We start from the raw sequence: 24,479 nt of genomic DNA on the forward strand, positions 1-24,479 counted from the left end.
ATGAGCAGTATATGTTTATTAGGAAATTAACTACATGGATGAAGAGACCAGACTTCAAAAATCTAATTTTTATAAATATGCTCTATGTTCTCATTGGATCAAACTGGTTATTAACCAATTTTCCAGAACAGCTGTACAGAATTTCGGCATGGCAGCCAGCTAAATGGTACAAAATAACATGTTTAAGCTGGAATAGCTTATAATTTTATTGAAATAAAATTGCGGCTATAAAAGTGCTTCCCAAAGCTAAGGAAAATATACAAATATTTTAATTAAGGCAAATTCGTTTTTAAAAAATCAGGCTTTTAGTAGTGATTGCTTTGTAAACAAAGGATGGGTCGAAGGAGAGTGCCTTAAACTCAAGCCTGACATTCAGGCCCGTGTCACCCTATAAACCCGCCCTGAACAATTCTATTTTCTATTTGAAAAGAGAAACCAGCTGTGGGTTGGGTTTACTAGGTGGCGTGTGATTGACTGACTCACCTGCTGGAGCGGCCGTGCACTCTCTCACCTTTTGTTTATGGGGCCTGGTTCCTAAACACGTGGATCCGGAGAAAGAGAGCGAGGCTCGACCTTCTGCAGCCTCGGACGCAGCGCCCTCCGCCCTACCCCGCCCCCACCCCATCTAGGGGATTGTTTCAGTTTCCCATTCGGACACAGTGGCAGTTCTTCGTCTACATAAATAGTCCATATTCGTGAAATAATTCTCTCTTGATAGGTGGTTACTAGCCGTTAACAACCATTTATTTACTTTCAAAATTAATAATAAACTTTATAAACTAACCAGCCATTTACCCCTCCTCTCCAGTACATGCCTGGGTGAGTTGGTTATTTTCAGTCTTTATTCTAGAGGAAGCTCTTGCCGGGTGGGGGAGGGAAAGAAAGGGGAGGGGAGGAAGGAGGGGGGGCGGTGGGGGCAGGCCCTGGGAGAAGGAGAGGAGTCCAAGTGAAGAAGAATTAGGGAATATGGAGGCTATGAAGACTCAAGATCATTAGTGTTCAGTGAATTAGAAAAAAAATAAAACAAACTGTGTTCTTTCCCTGCGTTCCCCTCTCTGCGTGCCTGTTTTGTGAGAGCCTTGCTCTCTGGCGGGTCCTTTTTCCCCCTGCCTGGACACCCCCACCTCCCCCTTAATGCTATTTTAGCTTTTCCTCTTGTAAATTTCAGAGCCAGCTCGGAGGTTATTGAGGACACTTAACCGAAAGAGGGAAATAATAGAGGTGCTGAGAGCGTTTTTGATGTTTCTTAAAAGGCAAAAACAAAACGCCCTCTTCTAAACAAGGGCACGCAATTGTACCTGCTTTTTATTTTCATTTGGGGAGGGGGCGCGCCGGTTGAATGAGACTACTTTTTAGTATGATTTAAATATTTTTCCAAAAAAATTAAAATTCTATCATATTTAATCAGCTGTAATTATAACACATTCGAAATGAATAATATGCCTTGACAGTATTTTTATTGTTATTGTTCATTGCATGATGTTCGACTGCTTTAGAAGCACAGGAAAGAGAAGTAAACGCGCTACAAATGGGGAATTACCCTCGTTTAGCATTAAAATTCATTTAGATAAAATTGCCACAAACATTTAAATGGGAAGATTAGTTCCCCCTCACGCCTTATTGCACTCGCTCAATGGTTCCGTTAAGAACATTTTACACGTTGGAAATTCCGTCTTCTCAGACGGCTTGCCGTTTCCTAGTTACCCACATTCAAAGCAAAGGCAGCAGCAAAGGCAGCCGCAGCAGCAGCAGCAGGGAAAAAAAAAAAGTTTTGGCAACTGGTCTGCAATTCATCCGCTTCTGGCCCCAGCCTCCCCTCCGCCCACAGCAATCCGCCCCCCACCCATCACCTTTCCTCACCCCCGCATTAGGTAACTGGCAGAGTCCTGTAGAGGAAACAGCCTCTGAGTTGTACAGTATGTATATAATGTTAAATACAAAGAAATGCCGAAAAGCCAGGCTCCCCTATCCTGCTTCTGCTCTGAATGGAGGAGTTAGCCTGAATGTGCTGAGTTTCTCACATCCTCTGCTTTGAGCCCACAAGGCACGTTTTTTGGCTTTCTTTTCTGCCAGGACATTTCCAGGAAATTCACCACTGCTTTTTGCCTATATTAGACATGTGTGAAAGATGACTTTTGAAAAGTCCGTGCAACGTCTAGTTTCTCCCTCTCCTTTCTCTTGTCTCTTTCCTTCTCCCTTTGCCTCTCTCTCCCTCACTCCCCCTTTCTCTCGCTCCTTCCCTCTTCCCTCTTTCTGCCCCTCCCTTCGCAGGGCCGCAGGAAAAGAAGAACGTCGGCTTCGACTGCCATCTTTTGGGGATTTGGAAAAACTACTCGGTAGGAATCTGAGGGAGGCGGGGGGCCGCGGGGGGTGGGGGGGAACCCCCTTATTATCCTGTGTCGGAACTGGCTCCCTTAATCTGATGCTTAAATATTTGATGTGGAAAAATTACCCATAAAATTAGTTACTAACAATTTCAAATTGAAATCACTTATCGAATTATAAACGCATTAAAGCTGTATGGATGGTATTAGGAGTTCCTCGGGAGGCAGCGGGTGTCTCCTTCCTGTGCGCCCGGCCGGCGAGCTTCGCCCCGGGGAGAAGCACCCCCGCGGAGCCTGGGGACGGGGTGGGGAGGGCGGCGCTCGGGGCGCCGGGGTCCCCGCAGCGGGAGGTGAAGTTCGGCGGCCGGAGGCTCCGTCTCGTTCGGCTCGAGGGGGCTGGGAGGAGGGAGAGGAAGCAGCAGCGGTGGGAGGCTCCGACCCCGGGGCCCAGGCGCCTACTAAGAAACTTTGTAGTGAAGTCGAAAGGTTCTGAAAAGAAAAAACACCAGCGCTACGCGCACCCTCTCGCCCGCGTCTCCCACGCGGCGCGCAGACTTTGCGCTCAGGCTTCATTGCCGAGTGCAGCGCCCCCCGAGTCTGCTGCCGGGCAGGAGGGAGATGCCTGTGGCCTGGGGCTGGGGCTGGGCCGGCCTCTGCGTGCCGAGAGATCCTTCGGGCCGCGGCGGCAGTTGAGGGGATCCGGGCCGGAACGCGGCTGCCACTGAGTTCTAACCCTGAGTCCTGGCCCCCGGCAGGTGCAGGGCGGACAGGTCTCTGCGTAGAGCCCAGAGCACCCGGGGGCGGGGTGGGGGTGGGGGTGGGGGGGCTGTGGGAGAAAGGGGGCGGTTCCGGCACCTCCACTAGCCTCCTATCCCCTCCCCAACCCAACTGAAAAGTCAAGTCTAAGGGAGCTGCAGACTTCGTCTCTGGAGACGAGGCGACCCTGTGTCAGCGCAGAAGGTTGTGGAGAGGCACCTTCTGGGGGACTCCGGGCCCCGTTCCCTCCGAACAGCTCGACTCGGTGGGCTAGAGGCTTCTTGGTGGACTCTTGGGTCAGTCCTGCCGCGACTCTGGGAGCGGGAGGGACTGCGAGAGCTTGGGGCCTGGGGGCACTTGGGACCCGGGCAGCACCCGCCAGGCGCAGTGGGGGAGCCGTGGGCAGCACTCAACGCCTTAGGTAGGGGCTCCTCGGGATCACTTTAACGCCTTTGCAGACTTTCCCCAGCCTTTCGGATCCCAGCAGGCCCTCGGATGTATAGACAGTAAAAACCTGACGATGCGGAGCTCCCTGGTATGCGCTTGGACGCCGGGTGGAGTGGCGTGGAACTGGGTCGTGGGGTGCCTTGTGTGGCCCGGCATGTCACCCCGTTTCACTCCCCTCTCCCTGACCACCCCTCACCCACTTGACTGTGGGGCATCCTGTGGCACTTAGGTAGCCAGGTGCAGAGTCTACACGAGGTTGGGAATCCCAAGGCCCAGGACAGGGCGGTGCAGAGAGTGTGGGAAATCGCCCCTTGAGGGAGTCGCTGATGGCGGGGAGGAGCGGGGGGAGGGGTTGGGGAGACTATCTCCTTTTGGTCCAATCTTCCTGACAACGAGTCCGTCGCATTCTCTCCCAAGGCAAAGCTGTAAAGGAAAAACAAACATATTGAGCAATCAGTTCGCCAACATTGGAGCTTTTAAGAGCCTTTGCCGTAAAAACGGGTGTCCCGGGGGTCTCGATGGGGAGATGGGCATTTTAGGGTTTCAGTTCTGGCGGCCCGAGCCTTGGGGTCGCTCCTCCACGCCCTGCCTTCTAACCTGCCCGGCGCGCTCAGCCCACCGCTGGGAAACCTAGGCGCTGAAGCCCTGGAGAAAAGGGATTTAGTTTTAAGCCAGTCTCCCATCGATCGGGTCGGTAATTCCTACCCCTGCCCACTCACAGACACACTCACCTCTACCCTAAAGCATTAAGTTCATTACGCGAGCAATGATCTTAATCTCCAGGCGGAAAACGAGTCCCGGGACCTCGCCGATTGGGGAAGCAGTGAATAAAGTCACCTGCTTGCGCACCCGCGCAGCCGGCTCCTCAGGGCGGGGGCCACGAGTGTCAGGGCAGGCAGCGCCCGAGTTGCGCGTTCCACGCTGGGACGTTTCCCGCAGGGGTCAGGGAACCCCGTGTCTGCTTTCTTAAGGATAGCGACCTTTTCGAAGGGTGGGGTTGCTCTCGCTCGCTTTCTTCCTCCTCCTTTCTGTTTTCTTCTTGGGGAGCCCCCCCCACCCCCACCCCGCTTTGCACTTCTGCTCTCTCTTCCTCCTCCTTCCCCGCAAAGTGGCGAATTCCCCTTCCCTTCCTAGTGTCCCGAGGCATGCAGGTCCAGCACGCAGTCCGGGTAACCCATCACTTTTTCGCGCCCGCCTACTTCAGCCACCAGCCCAGGACACGCGAGGATGGGGATTGTTCAGCGAAGCCCTATTGAAGCCACTTGCTGAGGGCACCCTGGGGCTTTAAACAACCGGATTCCTCGATCTAGAGGAGATCCCTGCGCCCATTGATAATTCCATCTCAAAGAAAGCCAGCGAAGCGGCAAACACCCCTAGCAGCCGCCTGCTCCCCATTCCCACCCCCCCCCCCAATACCACCCCCCCGCCTTGGCATTGAGCAGCGTCTGGCACCGCAGGGAGATGGAGGCGAGCCACGCGCCCCCGTCCTTACTGGCAGACCCACGAGGCGCCAGCTTTTTCTGCAGACTCAGTTTCCATCCGACAATCATGCAAGCGGGGAAAACACACGCAAAGGCGGTGTGAACCCTGTTTCCCTCACCACCACCATCCCCATCTGATTTTCAAGACGTGCGTTTTCAGGTAGTCCTACACCGTGAACAGCGAGCTTTGTGTGTTATCTAGTGGGGGTGGGGATGGAAGAGGAGGAGACTCCCACCTCCCGCTGCAGTCTTTAATGTCTGAAATAACGAAATGCCTGTGTGGCAGCTGCTGCTTGAGCCAAAACTAACTCTTTGGAAGACGGAAAAGAGTGAAAGGCAAAGAAAGACTGTTCATTTTTTTTCCTTTGGTGCCGTTTGGGATGTCATCTGTTTCCTTGGCGACTGTGTTCAGCCCCCGGAGCCCCTGGGCTCCTGGATTGTTAGGGGGGAAAAAGCATGCTATTTCTGCACCGTCATTTATCACTGTCACCGCATAATGATTCCCCTTGCAGCCCCTTATTGATGTTTGTAATTGCATTATCTCATAAAGGAGGATGATCAATGAAACCGAGCCATGCATTCTGGGGTCAGAGGAAGCCAAAGTACTGTTTGTCCCCTTTAATACAACAAGTACTCATTATCTTTAGGTCTGCATTCAAAAAATGATCTGATCTGGGGCTGACCCTGTCGGACATCCCAACACTTTTTAAAACGCGGTTTGTGTAACCTTTTGCTTAAATGCTAAATCAAGTACCTGTCTCGCATTTCAACGAAACAAGATGCTAAAACTGAATGGGAGAAGCATTTTTTTCTTTCTCTTTTCTTTTTTTTCTGGGAGGGGTGCGGGGATGCGACCGTCTGAAGATGCACGCAATTTTACACCGCAATTTTACTGATACAATGTAGCAAAAGCAACCCCCATCAACAAGGGACGCAAGTTATCTAAAGAATGAAAAAATGGGCTAAGAGGGAGAGGTATCTGGGCGAATTTAACAAGGTCGGTACTAAAGAATAAAACCACATCCGGTTTAATTAATAAGAGTTATAAACTGAAATAATTCCCCATGATTCTGCCCTTGCTTCTCCCTTTTACAGAGTCATATCTCTTCGTTTTAGATAAATGACTTTTGTGCCTGTTCGATTCTCACAACAACAATAACTAAATCAGTTGCACTCTCTGTGTCTTAAACCGTCTACAAACTCCAGCAAATAAAAAGAAGTTCATTTGTCTATTAAGGCAAGTATTTAGTTGAGCAGAAATGTCCCAGTAACACTGAATGGAGTTCATGTAATCCCAAGAAAATCAAGTCATCTTGTTGCACTGAAGTAAATGAAAAAATACAAAGGAGGAAAGGTCCAAGTGTAATTTTAAACTAAATGCATTATTGGACTGTCACAGTGAAAACGGTGCTTGTGTAACTGGGATGGAGGGAGTGGACATCAACTTAACTCACATTTAGCTGAAAGGTTTTAGAAAGGAAACAAGTATTCCAAGTTTGGCTATCATTTTAATTTGTGGAAAGAGGAAAAATGGAGACAGTTTTAATTAATCATCTCAAACATTAGGATAAGTGAATCCTTCAAAGACAAAATTAAGCAGAGCTTATTTTAAACATTGCAAGACTTTACCAAAAAGAAAAGTTTCCAATCCTCTGAAGATGACTTCTCCCATGTTAATAAGACTACCAAAAAAAAAAAAAAAAAGATAAAGACCAGTTGTTTATTTTTAAAGTTCTAGAAATAATTTCTTAACAATATACATCTATTTTAAATAAAAAGATCCAGATGAAAAGTCTTCACCATAAAAGAAAGTGAGGACTAGTTAAATAAAATAACGTGTCCTGGTAATTTGACACCTTGACATAAAACCTTAAATCGTATGGTAGCAAAACAAAGGGCAAAAAGACTCCCCTTGGAAAAATAACTTTAATAATAAAGGTAAAAAAAAGTTTTAATTGTGTTGAACCACCATGTAATATTTCTCTAAAAGGCATATTCTTTGAACAAGTGTTATTTCCCAGGAATTCTGTCAAATCACTTTGAAATAATATATGTTTTGTATTATTTAAATATTCTGGCACTTCTGTTCTTTGAAAAGGCTCAAACTGAAATGGATATGCAGCCACGCATATATTTACTATAAATGGTGTCTTGTTGTTAACATAAAATATTAGAGGGAAAATAAAACTTTGGGCTTTGTCAGTTGAGATAGCATTTTTTTAGCATAATACTCTGATTTTCAAAACACACAAATAAAACCCCTTGATTTTAACCAATCAACACAAGTCTTTCTCTTATTTGGCTGGGGATCTGGCATTCTGTACATTTTCTATTTTTAATATTTAGTGTTATAGCCCACGGTTAAAATAATGAAAAATTAGTCTCGTTTCAGATATTATTTATTTATGGAACGAACATGATTAAAACATAAACACACACACAAACTGCAGCTGCAACAGAAAAAAAAACTTGATTTACGGTTATTAAATCTTTGATCGCCATGTTAATGTTTCTTTTTCTACCTTTCATTTGCATTTTAATCTATCGAATCTTTACAATTTTGCTGCCTCCTATTTCAATGATTGATTACAGATCTGAAATAAGAGAAACCAAGCCTAGCTTTTCTTTTTCCTTTCTTTTATTCGCTTTCTTTTTTCTCTTTTTTTTCTCCCCCTCCTCTTCCCCCTGGGTAGATTTCTGAAACTTTCTCTCAATGCTAATGTAGACAGGACAAATTAATTCTGCTCTTTTAAATGTCAAAGATATAAATAAAAAATGTTTTCTGTCCCTAACGTGAATATTTTCCCAGCCGCTTGTTTTCCAGTCGTAAAAAATCATCCCAGCAAAACGCAATTAACAGTGAAACACACACCCACGGCGGCGTGGATTTTTTTTTTAAAGGACGTGTGTTTGTGAGTTAGAGAAAGGTGAGAAGTTCATCGTCCCTTCACCATCAGTAGCCCAGACGCGGCTTTTTAAAATTTTTTTTCTCTTTCACACACAGAGATTCAGTCTCTAGTTCTATCTGTGATCTAAGTCACACAAACAAACAAAAACAAGCCTGGTGGGGGCTTGCGGTACTTAAGTTGATTTCTTGAGACAAGCTGTATAAAGACAAAAGGGGAAGCGAAGCAGGACTGTTTGTTTTTTTTTTCCCTGGCTTACCACTGCCCCTTTGCCCCTTTCTACCCCCAGCCCTCCCCACAACCCCTCCCCCGATTCCCCCCGCTCCGCGGATAAGGCGGTCATTTGCTGACCGCTTTGCCCGTAAGCGTCACTTTTCGCGCTGGCATGAAAGTGAGTGTGGCTATGGTGTTGGAAGGCGCCGGCCGGTCGGAGGGTGGGCGCATCCTCCTGGGGGCTCTGGAAGGCTCTGGCCCGGAACAGATTGCGCCTCGGGCCGGGCTAGGGATCCCCGTTTGGGTGGGAGACGCGCACCTCGCCCTGGCGGAGGAGGCGAGGCCCCTGCGCTGGAGCCCAGGCCGGGTGGGAGTGCATACATTCTCTCCAGCCAGCCACACGTCTAGGCACCTGAAAGGAGCGCCCGCACCTCCAGCCCACCTCCGCGTCCGCGCCCATATGCGGAGCCTCGTTGATGGGTTTTTATGCCTGCGGGCGCAGAGGAGCCGGCAGAGGAGTGAGGACGGACTTCTCCGGCCGGCCCAGGCAGCTCGCGCTCTTGTCCGCGTGTGGTGTGCCGTGCCTGGGTGGAGAGCGAGCCGGGAGAAGTCGGAGGGATGCGACCCCACCTCGGAAAGCTCTGCGTGGGCAGGCACACTGGCAGGAAGCGGGATGAGGGCCATGAGAGGGAGAAATGGCCCAAGCAGTCTCTCCAGATGGGCTTTTGGACTCCGTGCGCACCCAAGGGCGTGCCCACGGACAGGTCGTAGAACGTCTTCCCCGGGTCGGTCCCCCGGGCCGACCTTTTCTCCTAGAGACCGCTTGGGTGGCTGCTGCGACGGGGGCGATCTTCATTAAAGTCGACTCACAGGCGGTTAAAATAGAGACACGGGTGGGGGAAAGACATTTGATCCTGGCCGACCCTTTGTCTTGAAGCAGATTAGGTAGCCTAAAAATAAGAGGAAAAACAGAAAGTCTAGACAGGAAAACTTATTGTGTTCACAAAATATAAAAATGAACCCGAGCGGTCTGGTACCTCAAAGGGTGAAGATAGATCCTTGTAGACAAGCGAGAAGACAAGACTGGGAAGATTTAAAGTGAAAGAAACGGCAGATTATTAAGAAAGTAATAGTAAGGTGTCCCATACACTACAGTTTTATTGTTGGGTAGTAACTACCCGATTTATTTATTGCCAGGTCTGTATAATAGAGATAATGACCACAAACTCAAGATAAATTCTTAGGCGCCCAGCCGGACAATTCTTTTTTATTTAAGAGAGCGAGTCTGAAAGGTGAGCCTCATCTCTACTCCTCGAAGATTTGTCTTGCTTTCTACCATATTATAAGCATGACATGCAAATAAATAAGTGCTGTGCAGTCTGTGTGGGTAGGCCTACAGGATTTATTTCAGGTGCGAGAGGAACATACACGGAATACGAATTTCCGTAGGAGCTGCGGAGTAATGCCTTCCCTCTCCTTCTCAGCTGCCCGCTCCACCCAGTCTGCCTCCCTTTCCGTGGGAGCAGAGAGCGTCCCCTGATCAAAACATTAATGTGTCATGTCTCAACTCCCTATTTCTTGACATATAGGTCTGGGGAGTGACGAGGGGCAATGAAAAATGCAAAATGCGTCCCCAAAGTAGGTTGACTAGCGGGAATCGCTTAAAGTCGGATTCCCGCCGACAAAGGGAAGGGCGAGTTGCAGTTGCCTTCCAGGAGGGGGGCGGCATCGGAAGTATGTTAACATTATCTTCAAAGATGCAAAATAGTGCAAAAAGTTTGCTGTTCTCGATCCGGTACGGGCCGTCGCCGGCTGGACAGGTCCCAAGGGGAGCCTCCTGGCTCTTGGGACCTATCCGTCTTCCTTGGCCCTCAGTTTCTTTCGGTGAGCCGCGTAAACTCCTAGAGTCAGGTGATGGAATTATAGAGGACCTTACTCCTTGACCGCCAAGGGCAGAAGGGAGAGTGAGGTCTCAGGTGTTGGCTCCATCTGAGGCAATGGTTGCAATAACAGTCACCCGGTTGGCCTTGAACAAGGCGGCCTCCGAAAGCTTCTCAACTCCCACCTGCGCTCGGTGACAACTCAGGCGGATCCGAGCCTGCCAGGATGAAGTCAGTATGCTCTTCCGATACTTTTTTCCCTTTCTTACTCATTTTTGGGGTTGGGCGGAGAGGTAATTTCAGACATAGAATGTTTCAGTCTCACAATACCCACTTGTACTCAGAACTTCCTTCGGTATGTTTGGTCTGGATGACAACACCTGACAGCGATGATGAAAAAGAGAGTCGCAGGGGAAAGGGGAGGGGTGGGCGGGTGGAGTGAGGGAGAGAGGGGTGTGTGGATGGAGGTGGGGGAGAGGAGATAGAGGCCTAGAGGCGGTGGGAAGTAGAAAGGATGGGGCAGGTAAGGAGAGGAAGCAGAAAGCCAGCGGAGAGGGAGAGCGACAGAGAGGGGAGTGAAGAGGCTGTAGTAGTAATTTGGTGGTTTGTTGGAGGGATGATATGAGGCTGAGAACCAGGACAGCCCTCTTCAATCTTTTGCAATCTCAGTGTCATTCAAGCACAACTTTATCTTTGAACCAGCATATCTGTTTCAATGATTTCCATAAGCACATAAATTATAATCTTCAGAGCCTTCAATATTTCTTTTGGTACTTTATTAAGTGTTATTGCAGAGGCCATTTATGAAGTGAATGATTCAACTTTTAATCTTCTGAACATTAAAGTGTGTTCTACTGAGTTTCCTTTTCCAAGGAATCTGAAATAACAAAAAGAAACTAAGCTCATTACATGAAAAAGTGACAAGCGTTTTGCTCTCAGCCTGGCAAGTTGCCTTACTCACTTCAAAGGATGATAAACTAATTGTTTCCAGAGTTTATAAGTAATTAAGCTATTATTGGGGGAATTTATGTAACAGTTTTATTTACTATAGAATTTTCTAGTCAGAATAGCCAGAGACAAGTCTTCAAAAATAACAAGATTTTAATAATTGAAAATGTGCCCTTATTGTTAACAATGAAAGCTATTTTATTTTTAAAAGCATTGGAAAATGTAAATAAGTATAGTTTTCTTCCAGAGTATGTGATAGGTGGAGGACATTATGTGTAATTAATGCTGAAAGGAAAATGAACGTGTAATGACTTCCAAAGATTAAGACATCTGTAACTACCAAGTTAGGTTTTTAAAGTTAATTTTAAAAGTCATTCAGCTCGAATCATCTAAATGTGTCAGTTAGGAAAATATATGTTATGTCCTTTTACAAGTCCACATAGAAAGTTTAAAATGAAAACTTTAAAAATCTTTTCAAATATAGTAAATATAGACTTTTTCCCCCTATATTTCAACTCATGTTTGTCATTTAAAAATTAGTTTTGTCCTAAATGAAACAATATTTATTAAAAGAAAAAGTAAAACTTCAAAAGGAAATGATGAATTATTTTAAAAATTTCAACAAAACGTATGGTACTTTAACTGACATATTATTTATGTGTGTAAAAATTTACAATTTTGATATATTTTTTCCATCAAGGCGGCATCAACTTGGTTTTCATTTTCAGAAAAAGTCTTTTTCACTGTCACATAAAGAATTTCAAAACTAATAGGATCTTCATTTTAGAAGAAAACGTCTACAAATAATAACAAGAAATAAATGCGATAATCCAAATAAATGAGTACAAAACCTCACATGAAGTAAAATAAATTTTCTGGAAGTTGTTTGCAAAAAAATTAAATTGTGAGCTCTATCAATATCCACTCCCTATACTACAAAAAGTGGGAGTGAGCTATAACAATCATTAGAAGGGGTGGACTCTCAGCCTAGCAAATACATATATATATATATATATATATATATATATATATGACATATGCATTTGTTTCAAGTAAAATTCCTCTAAAGTAAAAGTCTGGAGTTTACTGGAAATTATATACAAAATGTTCTGTGTGTTTCAGGGTTGGTGTTGTTCTGTGAAGTCTGTGTAAACTGTGGCAGTTGAGACCTGTTGTTGTGTCACAATGTCTGATTCAATATTTGCTGTAATGCATTTTCTTTATTCTAATAGACTAGCATTGCATTATTAAAAACAAAAACGAAAGTACTCTAGTTAGTAGTAATGCAGCCTCAATTGTCTAACACCACTCCGTGAGTGACCTTATGGACTCCAGGCACACTTGGATTCACTTTAGGGCACTTCACTGTTTCAACGGACTTCATTACAGAAAGACAATGGTAACTTTGTTGCAGCCGGCACCTGCAGTATGTCACACAACACGCGGGCCACACCTTGCCAAGACAGCGGCAGCCATGAGAGCAGGAAGTCAACTCTAGGCAAATTTTATGATAGGAACAAATTATTCCTTCTGCACATCCTCCACAATCTTAAGGAGACGATTAGAAGTCTGTTTTTTGGTTTCCTTGAAGTAAAAATATTGACATGTTAAGGGTGCTGCAATGACTTTAATGCTTAAGAATTTTATGGTACACTGAGTTCAAGATGTCCATGATAATATAGTCCGGATAGAGACATATTGTTACACTATACCTATTGTTGTTTAATCCCTAAGTAGTGACCAACTCTTTTGTGACCCCATGGACTGTAGACTGGCAGGCTCCTCTGTCCATGGGATTTCCTAGGCAAGAATATTGGAGTGGGTTGCCATTTCCTTCTCCAGGGGATCTTTCTGACCCAGGAATCAAACCTGCATCTCCTGTATTGGCAGGCAGATTCTTTACCACTGAGCTACCAGGAAGCCCTATGCCCAACTCAAAAAGTCTCCTCTAGTGGCGATGGCGTGTGGTCGAGGTGGCACTCAATCAGTAACCGAACTTACGGGCACTCTGATTAGTATCCTGACTTATCAGTGACCCGGCACTCCTGACTCTATGTCTAGAACATCATGTTATTTATCTTAAATGGATCTTTTGCCCAATCTGTAGATGATATTAATTTGTTTCTGCTTTGTAAATCACTTTGCACTGTAAAATGTAGTAGGGAATTGCTTTAAATTATATTGACTATAATAAGTTCCTCTTTCAAAAAACCCCAGACTTTTTCCAGAGGAGTCCTGACTCCTAAGGGAATATTCCTGTATTCTCAAAGTTGAGACCGTCTCTTAGAATCTTGAGATGGTTTTCTTTGATTTTCCCAGCCTGGTCACCAGATAGGGCTTATTGTTTCAAAGCAGTTGCTAGAGTAATTAATACATCTATTGATTAAGTTGCTTCAGTGAAATAAAAGGTGACTTTTCCACCCACGACGGGACTATGATCCAGTCGACTGAAAAACAGTATCCTTACTCCAAAGAGAAGAGGGGAGGCCAGCTGCTAGCATGCTTTTCCCTTTCATGAAAAAAATCCACAGCATGAAAAGAAAAACCATATTTTTACTAATTTTCTCTTAAATTGTGTGTTATTCTATTCTGGGTGTTGCTTTAAATTTTCATATGTTTCTACCATAATACATGGAATCATTTTTAAGACTGAAGAAGCCCCATGAATGCATGCATGTGCATGTGTGTGTTTTGAAATCTTGAGCACCTCATGTCCCCTAAGCTGTGAGCAGGACACAGAGGGTTCTGCGATTAACAGGACATTGTCTCTGATCTCAAGAGCTCAGCCAGGGTTGGAGCTGGTAAGGAAACCACAATCCCGACCCATCCCAGTATACACAGGAACTGTGGGGACACAAAAGTTGAACCAGTTACCTGGAGGAAGTAGAGCCCCTGAGGGCATTTGTGGTGAGCTCGTGACAAGAGGAATAGAGATCGGGAAGTGTTTTTATATCCAAGTTTAACCAGGAAAACAGTAGCCACTCTGAGTGTTATATACAAGAGAATGAATTTCCTGTAGTGAGTTGATTACACGGGGGACAAAAGAGGCTTTGAAGGCAACCAGAGCTGAGCAATCTCAGGAGACTGTTTCCCCAGTTAGACCAAAGGGACAGAGGAAGCAGGGATCAGTCACCTGGTAGAAGATGGAACCCAGGCAACCTATCTAGTGGAGCTGGAGCTATGGAGAAAACAAGAAAAGGAAAAGTAGTCTGGAATCTTGCCTTTTACTCTCTCATCCATCACCAGGACCTCCTTTCAGTTAAAACCAGCAGGGAACCAGCTGTTGCAGAACCCAGGAAACATCAGATGGCCCTCCTGGAGTATAGAGCAGGACAAGGAGAAGCTTTGATTGTGAACAGTACCAGGAGCAACAGAGCTTCTAGGCAGATGTGACCCTTCAGTGGTCTTTTCTTTTTCTAAGTGAAAAGGATCATTGTTAATTTCTGAATGGACTAGTTTGAGAATGTTAAAGGAGTAGAAGGGTACTCTAGTCAAGGCACTGAGTTGGGAGAATGCATGGCTTACCTAAAAATGGCCAGTTTGCCAGTGTGGCTGGAGCAGAGAAGCAGGAGGAGATATAGGACATGAGTTGAAAATTTTAATAGCTAACCAGTCCATCCTAAAGGAGATCAGTCCTGGGTGTTCATTGGAAGGACTGATATTGAAGCTGAAATCCCAATACTTTGGCCACCTGATGTGAAGAGCTGACTCTTTTGAAAAGACCCTGATGCTGGGAAAGATTGAAGGCAGGAGGAGAAGAGGATGACAGAAGATGAGATGGTTGGATGGCCTCACCAACTCAATGGACATGGGTTTGGATGGGTTTCGGGAGTTGGTGATGGAGAGGGAGGCCTGGTGTGCTGTGGTTCATGGGGTAGCAAAGAGTCGGACACGACTGAGCAACTGAACTGAACTGAATGGTGTGAAGATCACCTTACATCTAATGGCTAATGGTGTAAAGGAGGCCAACTTACCTGCCTCCTGAGAAATCTGTATGCAGGTCAAGAAGCAACAGTTAGAACTGGACATGGAACAACAGACTGGTTTCAAATTGGCAAGAGAGTATGTCAAGGCTGTATATTGTCACCCTGCTTATTTAACTTAAATGCAGAGTACATCATGTGAAATGCTTGGCTGGATGAAGCACAAACTGGAATCAAGATTGCAGGGAGAAATATCAATAACCTCAGATATGCAGATGACACCACCCTTATGGCAGAAAACAAAGAAGAACTAAAAAGCCTCTTGATGAAAGTGAAAGAGGAGAGTGAAAATGCTGGCTTAAAACTCAAACAATCAAAAAATAAAGATCATGACATCCAGTCCCATCACTTCATGGCAAATAGATGGGAAAACAATGGAAACAGTGAGAGACCTTATTTTGGGGGCTCCAAAATCACTTCAGGTGGTGACTGCAGCCATGAAAATTAAAAGACACTTGCTCCTTGAAGAAAAGCTATGACCAACCTAGACAGCATAAGAAAAAGCAGAGACATTACTTTGCCAACAAAGGTCTGTCTAGTTAAAGCTCTGGTTTTTCCAGTAGTCATGTTTGGATGTGAGAGTTGGACTATAAAGAAAGCTGAGTGCCGAAGAACTGATGCTTTTGAACTGTGGCGTTGGAGAAAACTCTTGAGAATCCCTTGGACTGCAAGGAGATCCAACCAGTCCATCCTCATGGAAATCAGTCCGAATATTCACTGGAAGGACTGATGCTGAAGCTGAAACTCCAGTACTTTGGCTACCTGATTCAAAGAACTGACTCCTTGGAAAAGACCCTGATGCTGGAAAAGATTGAAGGCAGGAGGAGAAGGGGACAAGAGAGGATGAGATGGTTGGATGGCATCACTGACTCAATGGACATGAGTTTGAGTAAGCTCTGGGAGTTGGTGATGGACAGGGAAGCCTGGCGTCCTATAGTTCAGGGGGTCACAAAGAGTTGGACACGGCTGAGCGACTAACTGAACTGAATGGTGTGAAATGACCAGTGGCTTCTGTAGCAGCTCAACATGTTAGCAACCATTAACCCCCTGAGGCCAGGGTAAAACAGATTATAGGGACTGACACTGCAAAAACAGAGACATAGATCTCCGTACAGGTGCACTGGAGCCCACTGGCACATAGCATTCCTACAAAGAAACACAGGCAATCTTCTTGACTACCTTAATTTATACTGCTGTTCAAATTAGCCACAAGGCCAGTGTCATTTTCATGAACAAATTAGAAATTGTTTACTAATCTCAAGGAGACATCCCTGTCACAAGTTTGGTGTTCAGAGGGCTAAAACAAAGATTTTCTCTACTCCTACATAGTAAGAATAATTTGATCTGTGACCGCATAGATTTCAAGCTCATGATGATAGCCTGAAGGAGATGGAGCTAGAACTAGGGAGCTAAGAAACCATCAAGGAGGCTGTTGTGATAACAGTGAAGTCCAGGACTAAGAGTGATGGATAAGATAAGATATTTAGGAGAGAGGAGGCTAGTATGGATATGCAGGTGGAGGATAAAGAGAAGTTGAAAGCAAGGGAATGGTTTCTGGTTTAGAAAGGTGGGCAGATTGTGGTTCCATTTGCTGTGGCAGTAACTTGAGAAGAGGGGACATGTTGGAAAGAAGAATGATAGCCTGGTTTTAGACATTTGGAGTTTAAGAAACTGGTGGGTTATCAAGATAAGGTGTTCATTAGGAAGATGAAGACATAGCATTTTCGTAAACAGGTGTGGGCTGGAGATAAAAATTTAGGAGGAGCCATTAAAGTAGATAAAATCATTCTGGATCTCTTTCAAGAAGTTTATCATGAAGGAAAGGCTAGGTGTAGGGCTGTCAATAAAGGGGAACACGATGGGGGAAGGATATCTGATTTTGAAGATGGGGAAAGCTTGGGCGTATTTGCATAATGAGGGGAAAGAGGAGGGAATGTTGAAATTGGAGCAGAGAGGTGTTAAGTATTGGGGACATCTGTCAGCAGGGTTGGAGATTGGGCTCTGAATCAGCAGTAGGATATGCCAGCTCCTAAGACTGAAGGCAAGGGAAGGCCACAGATACATGCCCACGTATATGTAGAGGGTGGTGGAGGAAAAACTTGGGGCAGTTCACAGCTGGTAACATTCATTTTCTGTTTTGAGATATGGAGTAGTCACTTGATGAATGAGGGGTTAGGAGGGTAACCAGGTTTTTGCATTGAAAGTCCCACTCCTGGCCCCAGCGAACCCTCTTAGTCCTGGACACACCAGGAAGATTGGTCACCCTAAGGGTAGCAGAAAGGGAAAGACTTGAGAAGATTAAATGTTAATATCACAATGGAAAATGGGAGAGGGAGCTGATGAGAAATGCAAAGCTCACTGGCCAGTGTCAAGACCATAAATAGAATTGGAGACCCAAGGGCAGGGTTTTGTGCATGGCTGTGGGATTTTCTTCAGCAAGGCTTATGCATTTTGAGTAGTTTTATCTCAGGAAGGAGTGTGTTAACTCATCCTTGTGTGTGTGGAGGACTTTTTGCCGCACAGAGTCTGCAGTGTCAGAGGTCTCATTCTGAGGCAGGAGAACAGTGAAACTGAATGTCAGTGTCACCAGAGATAAAGTCACCTGTTAGGTGGAAGGTTTTTCTGTCAGTGGGGTGTGGCATTATTCTTTCTTCATCATTGATGACACTGTGTTATGTTTACATAATTGACAACTGGTGGAGTTACAACATTCCATAATATCTTGAGGCACCTGTGAGATATAGTCACGACTTCATGGTATATCCTCTCTCTAGAAGAGTGACTCAGAGACTGTAGTCTTTAAGCAGCGTCTTGAGGTAAGAAGGAGGGGCTAAATGTCCTCACCCAGCATGTCACGTTGCAGGCTCTCCCCACATGCCCTGAAAAAGACGTGCCACGGAAATGTTTTGCCTTTGTTATTGACTAGATTGTATACTCTTCTATTTGGTAGTATTTTCACCTTTGTTGGTTATAGAAACAAAGAGAAAGGTAGCCATGTGGTTGTCTAGCTGGTAACAGGGCAAATGGGGCAATCAACTCCACTCAGTTCAGTTCAGTAGCTCAGTCATGTGATGCCATCCAACCATCTCATCCTCTGTCGTCCTCTTTACCTCCTGCCTTCAATCTTTCCCAGCATCAGGGTCTTTTCCAGTGAGTCAGTTCTTTGCATCAGGTGGTCAAAGTATTGGAGCTTCAGCTTCAGCATCAGTCCTTCCAATGAATAGTCAGGACTCATTTCCTTTAGGATTGACTGGTTTGATCTCCTTGCAGTTCTGGTTTGAACTCCGATAAGTTGATTCAAATACATATCTGGAGTACTGCTTTTTCTTTTTTGGAAAAATGAAACTCGATAGCTTCCAATTTCTGTAAAGACATGTTTTCTCTACATTTTGTTCTATAATTAGAACAAGCCAGTACCTCTAAACTTATAGTAGGGGGCAGATATAGGATACAAAGGGAACCCTGCCAACATGAGTTTGGTGAAAATTTGAAACTCAGCTTGGCTTGGGGAAGGTTTACATATACCATCTGAAATTGGTTTCAGCTTTGCTCAGAGACTCTCCATCAATGGGCTGAGGATTCAGGCAATAGGAACTTTATGGGCTAGATCATGGACAGAGGAGCCTGGCAGGCTACAAAGAGTCGCAAAGAGTCGGCCACGATTGAGCACACACACACAGATTATGTCCATCCCTGCAAAATTCATATGTTAGAATCCTAACGAGGGGTTACTTAGTACCTCAAAATGTGACTATATTTGGAGATAGGGACTTAAAATGGGTAATTAAAGTTGAATGAGATCATATGGATGGACCTTAACCTGGTGTAACTGGTGCCCTAAAAATAAGAAGTGTTTGACACAGAAAGAGACAAGAGGGATGCACAGTTCAGTTCAGTTCAGTCGCTCAGTCGTGTTCGACTCTGTGACCCCATGAACTACAGCATGCCAGGCTTCCCTGTCCATCACCAACTCCCAGAGCTTACTCAAACTCACGTCCATCGAGTCGGTGATGCCATCCAACCATCTCACCCTCTGTTGTCACCTTCTCCTCCTGCCTTCAATCTTTTCCAGCATCAGGGTCTCTTCCAAGGAGTCAGTTCTTTGAATCAGGTGGCCAAAGTACTGGAGTTTCAGCTTCAGCATCAGTCCTTCCAGTGAATATTCAGGACTGATTTCCATGAGGATGGACTGGTTGGATCTCCTTGCAGTCCAAGGGACTCTCAAGAGTCTTCTCCAACACCACAGTTCAAAAGCATCAGTTCTTCGGCACTCAGCTTTCTTTATAGTCCAACTCTCATATCCAAACATGACTACTGGAAAAACTATAGCTTTGGCTATATGGACCCTTTGTTGGCAAAGTAATGTCTCTGCTTTTTCTTATGCTGTCTAGGTTGGTCATAGCTTTTCTTCCAAGGAACAAGTGTCTTGTGTCTTTTAATTTCATGGCTGCAGTCACCACCTGCAGTGATTTTGGAGCCCCCCCACAAAATAAAGTGTGTGTTTCCATTGTTTCCCCATCTATTTGCCATGAAGTGATGGGACCAGATACCATGATCTTAGTTTTCAGAATTTTGAGTTTTAAGCCAACTTTTTCACTCTCCTCTTTCACTTTCCTCAAGAGGCTCTTTAGTTCTTCTTTGCTTTCTGCCATAAGGGTGGTGTCATCTGCATATCTGAGATTATTGATATTTCTCCAAGTAATTTTGATTCCAGCTCACACACACTGAGAAAAAAACAATGTGAAGACACAGGGAGAAAGCTGCCATCTGCAAGCCAAGGGGAGAGGCCTCAGAAGAAACCAAACCCACCAATTGTTTGATTTTGGACTGCAAGACATCAGGACTGAGCAAATAAATTTCTGTTGTCCTTGTCCCCACCTCCATCTGTCTTGTATTATGGCAGCCCTAGCTCACTAATACAGGGAGATGTAGAGTTTGGGTTCCCAGGTGACGCAGTGGTAAAGAATTCACCTGCCAATGCAGGAGACATAAGAGATACAGGTTTGATCCCTGGTTTGGGAAGATCCCCTGGAGAAGAAAATTGCAACCCACTCCAGTATTCTTCCCCCAAAATTCCGTGGACAGAGGAGCCTGGCAGGCTACAGTCTAGGGGTTCGCAAAGAGTAGGACATGACTGAGCAACTGAACATATGTATGTACATAGAGTTTGGATTCCTTTACCATCTGAGAAAATGTAGCCACATCAGTTGATCATTCTTAATGTAAAAATGAAGCCAGGATATGTCTGCTAAGAAAACTCGGAGTCTATCTCCACTTTATTTATATATTAAATACTTTTGTAGTGCTTACCATGGGAGACGATAGTACCACTCTTGTCCACTCCTAGACTTTGCTGAAACTTCTTTACCTTCTAGTGTGTCCAGATCTGCATAAACTATATTGGAGTCATTTTTAAAATACAGTATGTTTCGAATGACAATGCCACATTTTCTTATGAAGTTTGGTTATGGAGTCTGCAGGCAGTGTTTTCATTATGTTTAGTAGGAATTAAACCTGCATCGGAGCACAAAGGTGAAGTCAATGATTTTACTCCTTTTATTAACTGTGAAATTTAGGCCAGTCATCCTATCTGGTTAATTCTCTTTAGTATTTCGAGTATCTCAGGTTGATTCTAATGTTTGGCACTTTTAATTAAAAATGATTTTCTCAAATCCTCCTAGGCACATGATGTTGACAAGAGAATCTCCGTGGCATCAAGTTGTGTGTTTCTGTGAATAATATGTTGATATCAGATTCTACTGAAAATGTTGCAGAAGACCAAAAACAGATCTGACATTGTCTTGTGAACCTGTGTGTAGCTGTTGACTTAGAATAATCTGTGCTGATTTGTAAAGTCTGCTTTAGAGAAACCATGACAGGTAAGGTACTGAAGCTGCTGTCAACAGCAGGGTGTTCATTAAATGTTTTCCTCCCATCAATTTTCCTGGTCATTGTTCTCAGGAATAATATGAGTAATTGGGAGCTGGGAAATCTTATGGGAATGAATCCTAGTATCCTCATTTCCTTATTGTATGACTTTGGCGACATCAATCATAGTAAGCACCAGTTTATTCACCTGTAAAATAGGGATGAATTCTGTCTTCCAAGCTTACCTTACAGGTGTTTGTGGAAATTAAATGATGAATGTCTCTGTGGTGCTTTTTATTTCTATTTATTTATTTTTGTGTGGTGGTACTTTTTCAAACATGCCATATACATTTAAATCTCATCATTATTACTGCATTCGCTACTAAATGGATTAACTTCATGACCCATTTGTTTTCTCACATTTTAAACGAAGTAGCACCTGGGCTCCTTGCAGGGATAAAAGTCATAGTAAACGAGGATCTCTTGTTTGATCTGGGTTCCCAGAAGGACTCGGTGTTCCATCATATTTTAGGGAGCTGAAGCTTGGTGTTGATTTTAATTTTAAATCTTACATTAGGTAGTGCTTTTTTCCTACTTATTTCCCCAAGATATACATTTTTATAGCCAGTTTACTCTTTTACAAGATGTAAATGTTGCCTCAGATGGATATCTTCCAGAACCTCATGTCAAGTTCATGCAGTGTGTGAAAATGTGTTGTCTCACAGGGTGGGAAGAATAGCTCCTTCCCTCTGGCTGCCTTTCTGAAAGCTTGTCCAGTTTCTAGGGTTCTGATTCCAGCTGTGCTGTGGAATATGTTTTCTGAATAGAAGAACTGATGAACAGAAACCTCTATCATTCTCTATTAGCAAAGTGCATTAAGAGAACCCAAGCAGGTAGCTTTTCCTTCCTGTATTGAAACATCAGTGAATGTCCAATAATTCTCACATAGTTCCAATAAAATGCTGCTTTTCCATGCAAATTATAGTCTGGAGATTGGGCCACACCATCCCGAGTGTTCACCAAGACTATCAGGAATGTGGGTGAACTGGAATGTGGTGTGGGGGGAGGGCATTGGATTATCATTGTTGTTGTTGCTGGAGTTGAAGGATGGGCATCAGCTGGGGGTGGGGGGCTTAAAAGGTGAAAGCTTTTTTATTATGGAAAAATTCCAAATATACACAGAAGAAGAGAGACTGGGACAACAGATCCCCATACATCTCTCACCCAAATTCATGAGCTGGGATGATCGACATGTTCCTTTTGCTTTGTCTGCTTCCCTCCTGTTCTCACTCTCTCTCTTTTATTCCAGAATATGGTAAATCAGACTCTAAATATCAATTCTTCTCACTTTCAAATACTTCAGATGTATTTTTAACTAATAATGACTTTGTCCTGCTGTAGTTTTAAATTTAAAAATGAAAAACTTTTCAATTTGATATATTTTAAACTTAGAGGAAAGTTGCAAGAAAAATACAAATAACTCCTGTAATGCTATAACCTTTTACCCAGATATCACTAACTGTATACATTTTGATTTTTGCTGTATCATTCTTTCTTTCACGTGTAACTTTTTCCTAAGCCCTTTGAAATTGGTGACATGCTATCTTTTAATATTAAATACTTTAGTGAGTATATTCTAAGAAAAAGAACATTTTCATACATGCTGCTGCTGCTAAGTCACGTCAGATGTGTCTGACTCTGTGTGACCCCATAGACGGCAGCCCACCAGGCTCCCCTGTCCCTGGGATTCTCCAGGCAAGAACACTGGAGTGGGTTGCCATTTCCTTCTCCAATGCATGAAAGTGAAAAGTGAAAGTGAAGTCGCTCAGTCGTGTCTGATTCTTAGCAACCCCATGGACTGCAGCCTACCCGGCTCCTCCACCCATGGGAGTTTCCAGGCAAGTGTACTGGAGTGGGTCTCCAGTGCCTTCTCCGATTTTCATACATAAGTACTGATAAATTACTAAAAGCAGGAAATTGAATATTGATACAATAATGTTATCTAATATACAGTCCATATTCAAATTTTATCAATTGCTGAAACAATGTCCTTTATATTTTCCTGACTTAGAATCTCATCTAGGATCATACATGACATTTTACTAGTCATCTTTCTTTAGTGGCCTTAAATCTGGAATAAACAGTTTCTCAGTCTTTCTTGGGCTTTCCTGGTGGCTCAGCGTTTGTAAAGGATCCACGTGCAATGCAGGAGATTCTGAAGACTCAGGTTTGATTCCTGGGTCAGGAAGATCCCTGGAAGAAGACATGGCAACCCAGCCCAGTATTCTTGACTGGAAAATCCCATAGACAAAGGAATCTGGTGGGTTGCAGTCCATGGGGTTGCAAAGAGTTGCACACAGCCGAGCAATTGAGTGCACGCACGTGCCCACACCCACACCCACACCCACAATCTTTCTTGGTCTTTCTTGACCTTGACCCTTTTGAAGAGTTGTTGTTGTTCAGTCACAGGAGTCATGACTCTTTGCGATCCCATGGACTGCAGAACGCCAGGCTTCCGTGTCCTTCACAATCTCCTGGAGTTTGCTCAGGTTCATGTCCATTGAGGCGGTGGACCATCTCCATCTAACCATCTCATCCTCTGCCACTCCCTTCTCCTTTTGCTTTCAGTCTTTCCCAGCATCAGGGTCTTTTCCAGGAAATTGGCTGTTCGCAAAAGGTGGCCAAAGTATTAGAGCTTCAGCTTCAGCATTAGTCCTTCCAATGAATATTCAGGGTTGATTTCTTTTAGGATTGATGACTTTGACCTCCTTGCAGTCCAAGGGATTATCACGAGTCTTCTCCAACACCACAATTTGAAGGCATCAATTCTTCAGCACTCTTATGGCAGAAAGTGAAGAGGAACTCAAAAGCCTCTTGATGAAAGTGAAAGAGGAGAGTGAAAAAGTTGGCTTAAAGCTCAACATTCAGAAAACTAAGATCATGGCATCTAGTCCCATCACTTCATGGGAAATAGATGGGGAAACAGTGGAAACAGTGTCAGACTTTATTTTTTGGGGCTCCAAAAATCACTGCAGATGATGATTGCAGCCATGAAATTAAAAGACGCTTGCTCCTTGGAATAAAAATTATGACCAACCTAGATAGCATATTGAAAAGCAGAGACATTACTTTGCCAACAAAGGTCTGTCTAGTCAAGGCTATGGCTTTTCCAGTGGTCATGTGTGGATGTGAGAGTTGGACTGTGAAGAAAGCTGAGTGCCGAAGAATGATGCTTTTGAACTGTGGTGTTGGAGAAGACTCTTGAGAGTCCCTTGGACTGCAAGGAGATCCAACCAGTCCATTCTGAAGGAGATCAGCCCTGGGTGTTCTTTGGAAGGAATGATGCTAAAGCTGAAACTCCAGTACTTTGGCCACCTCATGCAAAGAGTTGACTCATTGGAAAAGACTCTGATGCTGGGAGGGATTGGGGGCAGGAGGAGAAGGGGATGACAGAGGATGAGATGGCTGGATGGCATCACCGACTCAATGGACATGAGTCTGAGTGAACTCCGGGAGTTGGTGATGGACAGGGAGGCCTGGCGTGCTGCGATTCATGGGGTCGCAAGGAGTCGAACGCAACTGAGTGACTGAACTGAACTGAACTGAACAGCCTTCTTTATAGTCCTACTGTCACATCCATACATGACTACTAGAAAAACCATAGCTTTGACTA

This window comes from Bubalus bubalis, chromosome 12 (genome assembly GCF_019923935.1).
Source record: "Bubalus bubalis isolate 160015118507 breed Murrah chromosome 12, NDDB_SH_1, whole genome shotgun sequence".
Lineage (NCBI taxonomy): Eukaryota > Metazoa > Chordata > Mammalia > Artiodactyla > Bovidae > Bubalus > Bubalus bubalis.